General features: G+C 28.0%; 1 protein-coding gene across 1 annotated transcript in view; it reads right to left on the bottom strand.

Moving 5' to 3' along the window:
- Positions 1-4631, bottom strand: part of LOC107448125 (ras-related protein Rap-1b-like) — a 101155-nt gene extending 96524 nt beyond the window's left edge. The window contains exon 1 of the mRNA XM_021144999.3: positions 4449-4631. The gene's annotated coding sequence lies outside the window, so the exon portion shown is untranslated. The remainder of the gene's footprint in view (positions 1-4448) is intronic.
- Positions 4632-6700: the final 2069 nt, after the last annotated feature.

The raw sequence follows: 6700 nt of genomic DNA on the forward strand, positions 1-6700 counted from the left end.
TTTATGAGCTTAATTTTAAAAATATATATATATATATATATATATATATACATTATAAATCTGTTATATAATATATATTATAAAAATACATATATATATAGTAGGTGCTATATCAAAAGATCAGAGCTCCTTTTTTATTTTACTATTTTTTAAGACAAATTTAGTATGATCTACAGTGAAATAAAAATTAATTCATTTTGATTAAATGCGTGTTATGTGAATTTTTATAAATTAATTAATGTTTTGTATTATTTTAACTTCTAACATTGAGGTATTTGTTTCTAAGAAAAAGCTAGGTTGGTAGGTACTTTATTCACGTCACACTAGAGCTGCACAATGAGCTCTTGGCGGCGGTCTAGGAAACATCCCTGAGGATGATCCGAAGACGCAAATTAGATCCTTTGCAAAGGGAATGGCACCCCTGTTTTGGTAGCCCGACGACCTGCATACGAAGTCAAGCACTTTACGTCTTAGTTTCGATTTTCTAAAAGCTAAAATGAGTAAAATTTTCCGAAATAAAAAGAAAAATTTAGATAATTTACATTTCGTTATTAACTTTCAAAACCCTATTTTCGATAAGATCAAATTTCATAATATTTTTAAAAATTTTAAAAATTTGTTTCCTTTAAAAGATTTTAAGTAATTAAAAGCTTTAAACATAATAACTCTCTTGGTAGAACTATATTTAATTATGATAATATAAGCAAAAATTTAGGGAGGATTAATATATTCGACTCTGAATATCACTGTGGAAAAGAGAAATATTTTGATTTTGTTGATAAACATCATAAACATATTATTACAGGTAATTTAATTATTATAGAAAACTTAGAGCTAAGGAATTTAATGATAAAAGACACAAAATTTAGACCTATATACCATATATCAGTCAATAAAATTTTAAAATACTTTCGTAATGATTTCAATAGTTTTTGTTCAAAAATATCATATAGATTCTCTTTACCTTTTGGTATGTTAACAGAATGGAAATGGGCAGTTTATTATTACTTTAAAAACTTTGTTTCAAATAGTAAGGAAAATTTAAATAACAGTAACAATTCCATTTTACTGAATTTTTCTAAAATTGTTCAATCAATTAAACAGCTACAAAAAAAAATTTTAATTACCCCATAGACAAAGCTTACAATATTTATGCGATCTTCCGAGAAAAAAATTCTATGTTGAACTTTAAATAGGGAGTTAAAAATAGTAAAAATTTTAAGCTTAGTAATTTAAATAATAATATTTTCATTAAAAAACTTTTAGTTTGGTAGGTAAAATTAAACAGTTGAAAAAGATTTGTTTTGAATTAGATTGCTCTCAACTGAAGTGGAAGCAATATCACTAACCAATTGGGTACCTGCAACTCTAGAAAAAGAAGACTGCTAATATCTGTTGGTTGTATATAAACAATACGGAAAGGGCAAATGGAAGAAATAGTTGCTAACATAAATAAAGGCTATGATTCAGCAGCCAATCAGGTTTGGCACCCAAACGTGACATCGCTTGTAGGTATCCAATTGTTTCGTAGAGGAAGCGTCAAGCAGACGATCTCCTAGCAATTCAGGCACAACACGTGGTCTTACCGGTGCCCCATTTCGAAATTTTTTTTATGATTTAATATTTTCTTTTTAAAAATATACAGTTATTTAAAAAAAAATTCATACCATTTACGTATCTCAAAATTAACGATTTTGTGGTCCCTATATGCTCTGAATAATGCATGCTATAGTATTTGCGAAATTGATGGCAATTTGAAGCTATCAGTTGCGGTTCAGCAATATTGGCAACATTTTTTTAAAATTACTTTTGATGTCTAATGTCTCCATAACTAAGATTACGCTAAATTGAGAAGTTCACACGACATTTCCTAAATTATATGATTTTCCTATGAAAACGTTTGTAAACAAAAAGAAATTGCATGTAGGAAATTGCATGTGGGAAATTCCATGTTAAGAAATGACATGCACCATGCATTCCATTAAGCTATTTTTTTACAAAATAATCACAGCAGATGAGCTCGGCAAATCCCACAAACTCTGTTTTTCTATGCTATTTAGTCACGTGGCCAATAATATTTTTATGGAGAAAAAAAATATATTACATTTATATATATTCTACGAATATTCTAGCTATACGAATATTCTAACAAATCAGATTTTCCTTAACCCATTTCAAGAATGCTATTTTATACAAATGCTGCCCCACACCCCTTTATTTATATGGTTTGAATTGATACCTTCTTTCGCAAAAACTCATATGCCCGATGACAATAACGACTATTTATAGCTACAAGGTAGAAATATATCTAAAAAAAACTGCCTAAAATATTTGAAAAATTAAAATAAAATGCATTGTTTGATAATACGCGTGTGATCCAGACTCTTCGTCATTAATCCTTATAAAATTATATATGATTTTTAATTATGCTTAACAAAGATGCTTTAAAATCGTAAAAAAATACATAATAACTAATAAAGATACTAAAAAATAACATTGTTGAGGTGATGCAAGCTTAAGAAAAAAAAATTCCAAAATAACGAAAAAACTATAAATTACTCGAAAAAGAATCTATAACGTTCAAATTCTAGGAACTAAAGTACTAATTTATCAAATTAAAGTTTTCTTAAACAGATCTGTCAGTCTGAGGACCGACAGAATTGGGGTTCGATTCCCAGCGTTGATACTAGAATATTTCCTCCATTCCCTTCAGCATATGTAGAGTTTCCAGTGTTCTGCATTCCCTACTTTGTGTCCTGCACTCTCCAATGCCCATTACCTAAAGAAACGCCGTGCTTCAATGTCCTGTTAAATTTCTTTTTTTACGGTCTTATTACCATACTAGTTATAAACGGTTTCAAAACCGTAAAGATAAGAAATGCTCTTTACCGTAAACTTTACGCTTAATTGGATGGATATAGTGCTTTCGGTTATTCTATGATAATTTTAGAAAGAAAATTTTAACAGCGTTGTTATATGAGACTTACCGAGTATTTAAGCGTTTTGAACTCTAATTACTTCAAATTATATAGTATACTTTTAAATTATGCTAATTACGTGTTAAGTCTCAATAGTAGAAATTACAGTACCGATTTCATTTTCTAAAATTAAATAATCAGTTTAAATAATATCAATTATATGAACCAAATTATGCAAATTAGATAAATTAACAATATTAAAATTGCGTGAGCTTTGTTTTATTTAGTAAAAGAAAGAAATTTTATTTTAAAACAGTTTGGTAACAAAACTTTTAATAAAAGTTCTTTAATAAAAAATATTTTAAAGTACTAAAAGCTGAAATATTAGAAGTTTAATAAAAAAAAATTATTTTAAAATTTTTACTTTTATGAGCTTAATTTTAAAATTATAATGATTTATATATTTTCTCATCTAACTTATTTTATCAAAGCAAAGAACTAATAATGATTTATTAATAATTCCTTAACTTTAAAAAAAAATAACAATCTGTATTGGAAAACATGTTGATAGTTCCACGGCGCAAAATTGTCTTGTCTTTCCGATAAATATTTTCCTTTCGTAACAGCATTTAATAAAACTCTTGAATTGTTACTTAAGGGGGTCTTGGAAGTCATCTTAAAAATAAGTCAAGGTTTATTTCATTGTTTAATAATAAAAAGTGTTATTGAATGGGAAAAATTAATTATAACTTTTTAATAAGATTTCAACATTAATATAAGGTAACAATATTTGTATTCAGAAACATGTTGATAATTTCAGAGTATAAAATTATTTTTTCTTCCAGACAAATATATACTTTCTATAGCAACATTTTATAAACTCTTTAATTATCATTTAAGGGGTCTGGGACACAATTACGGAAATTTTAATATTTCTTTTATTGTCGAGTAGAAAAAGGTATTATTATTTTTATTTTGAAATTGTGAAAATTATGCTTTTTTTAATGAAAACGTGAGCAAAAAGTTAGTTTTGTTTTTCCTTCGTATTTATTTTTAAATAATACTGAAACTCAGAATCTCTATCACTTTTAAAACAATCTAAAAAATACTAAAACTATAGCTACATAAAGTTTGGAATGTATTTACTTTATTTTTTTCTAACATAGTGATAAATAATTTTTTTACAAAATAATAAAAAAGCAAAAATATTGAAAATAAAAATTTGAACTGTTTTGAATTTTTTAAAGCAAATAGAAAATAATGCTGAATGCATATTTAACTGTATATCTTTTTATTCAAAAAAAAAATAGTTTGCCGAATATTTTCCGATAAATTAAAAAATTCCTTTTTTCAAAGTTTTTGAATTTTATAAAAGTCTAGTAATAGATTCGTGAATAAAATTTATACATTTATTGCGCCAATAAAATATATGCATTTTTAAAAAGAAATCCAAAAAAAAGTACCCCGGACCTCCTTGTGTAACAAATAGACATGAGCATGCTTTTAATTTAATCAAAATAATTTGCTTACTCTCCACCAATGAAAATGTTTTCAAAATATCAGTTCTTTTATGTGGAAGCTTTGTTAAATACGCCAACACCAGTTGAATCTGCAGAAGAAACCCCACTTAAAGATACCGCCTTCCAGAACTCAGATCGAAGAACATTAAAGAACAGATCTAGTGATCGTCTGGCGGAGCAAAATTCGTCTGCTACGAACCGTTCTTTCGTGCGCGACAGGCGGTTGGCGCACGCTTGCGCACCACAGTTCCAGAAACGTCATTTCCGGAGTCCGAAATGACCCGGGTATAGTATCCCGGGATGGATCCCAGGAATCCGGCAAGTTCCACTAGTACAAAGTCCTGGAAATAATACCTTCGATGAAAAGAAATATAAAAAGACAAGTTCGATGATTTTCCTGGGGACAAGATTTAAGAACAAAAATAGTTTTATTTTTCCAAAAGCTCACTATGTGCGCAGAACTTTATGTCCCTCCTTGTGCGCATACCAATTGCGTAATATTTTTTTCTTCTTCCGAAAAGTGATGTAAGTATTTAAAAAAACACAGACAATGTAACTTTGAGAACTGCAGTTACATAAAATGATAAGGATTACTAATTTTTCATACGAATTATTCAAATTTTTTAGTTTGAAAAAGTTCAACATAGCATTCTATATTTTGCATGAAATACTTTCTTTTTTTTTGTCATACATAATTCTTAATTTTGCATCCAATATTATTATTTTTAAATTCTTATCAAAAGTTTTTAATGTATTTCTAGTTCCAAACAGTGACGGAAAACAAACTTATGTAATTGCTTGTTGAGTAAGTTTGAATATTTACCTTTAAAAAGAAAATGAGAAATCTTTTTGTCAATTCAGCTTTGCTCATTTTTTGAGAGTAAATCTTGCATTAGCACAAAATAGAAAACAACCTCAAATCGTAAAATAAAACTGTCAAGTATCATCTTTACAGTAAATGGGGAAAAGTTGCATGACCTGGTACGTCGGGTTTTGGCAAAAGAAGGGAATGAGAATAAAATAAAGGGGGGGGGACATACATCGATTAAAACATGCAAGGAATTATTTTAAAAGATATTGCTATCTGATTAAATTCATTGTAAAAAGCTACATACAAAACAATACCTTATATGTCTGAATAGCGATATAAAAGTTTCTCCTTCGTTTACCACTTTTTTCCTCCCCAGCAAAACCTCGAATTGTGAGGTCGTGCAACTTATTATCACTTACTATGAAGAGGGTACTTAACACTACACCGCATATTTAAACTTATTTTATATCAATTTGAAACACTAGTTCCACTGTACTATATAGCGTCTGAAAAATATATTCTTAAATTTGAGTTGTTTCACGCGGACACCATTTTACCCTTTATTCTAGCTAACCCAAGGACCAACGTAATCATTGATTTCTTTTCTTTTATTTTTCAAAAAGAAAAAAACTCTTAACTCAATCATTTTATTCTTGAAATATATTTTTAGAGAAATAAAAAATTTGTCTTCATTAAAACATATTAATAGCATAAATGTCTTCTTAAGATTGATCTAAAATGTGATGTTTTAAAACTGAGATGACAGCCAATAATTATAAATACCAAATTAATATAAGTATAAATGCCCTACCACAAGTTCTATAAAAGTAGTGTAATTTATCTTTAAAAACAAGGTATTTGAGTTCAACATAAAGTATTATTAATATAAATATTGATATTTTTATTTCAAACTAAGCAACTGTGATATTTTTAAGCTAAATTGGTAATCAATGTTGGAAAACCTCCAAAATAGTCAAAGTAAAATATTCAACCACAATTCGTTTTTCATATAAATACATTTTACGTCTATAACGAAAAGTAGAGTTTTCGTAACAGTAGTTCGGAATGAATGTGTTGGGCTGATAAGTTCTGTTACAAACAATAAAATATGGTTTTATAATGCGTTATAAAATTTGATAAATGCGTAAAAGTTTGGTAATTTAATTAAGGTACCTTAGATCATGTCATAAAAAACATTTACTCAGTTAAATTTTTTTTCTGCTTTGATTTTTTATTAAATGTGTGATAATAAGAACTATAATTCTAAAAACCAGAATTTCCGGTCAACCGTTACCGTATGGATGGTGTTTTCTACACTAGGGAACGCTGCAAGCTCGGAACCGCCTAATTTTCCGGGTTACTGTTTCCGTTGTATTTTAAAGCCATTTGGCATCATTGTGTTTTGAGATTCTTGCAAACAATGTATTTGATTACTTATTACTTGTGTTTAC

This window comes from Parasteatoda tepidariorum, chromosome 1 (assembly GCF_043381705.1).
Source record: "Parasteatoda tepidariorum isolate YZ-2023 chromosome 1, CAS_Ptep_4.0, whole genome shotgun sequence".
In the NCBI taxonomy this organism is placed as follows: domain Eukaryota; kingdom Metazoa; phylum Arthropoda; class Arachnida; order Araneae; family Theridiidae; genus Parasteatoda; species Parasteatoda tepidariorum.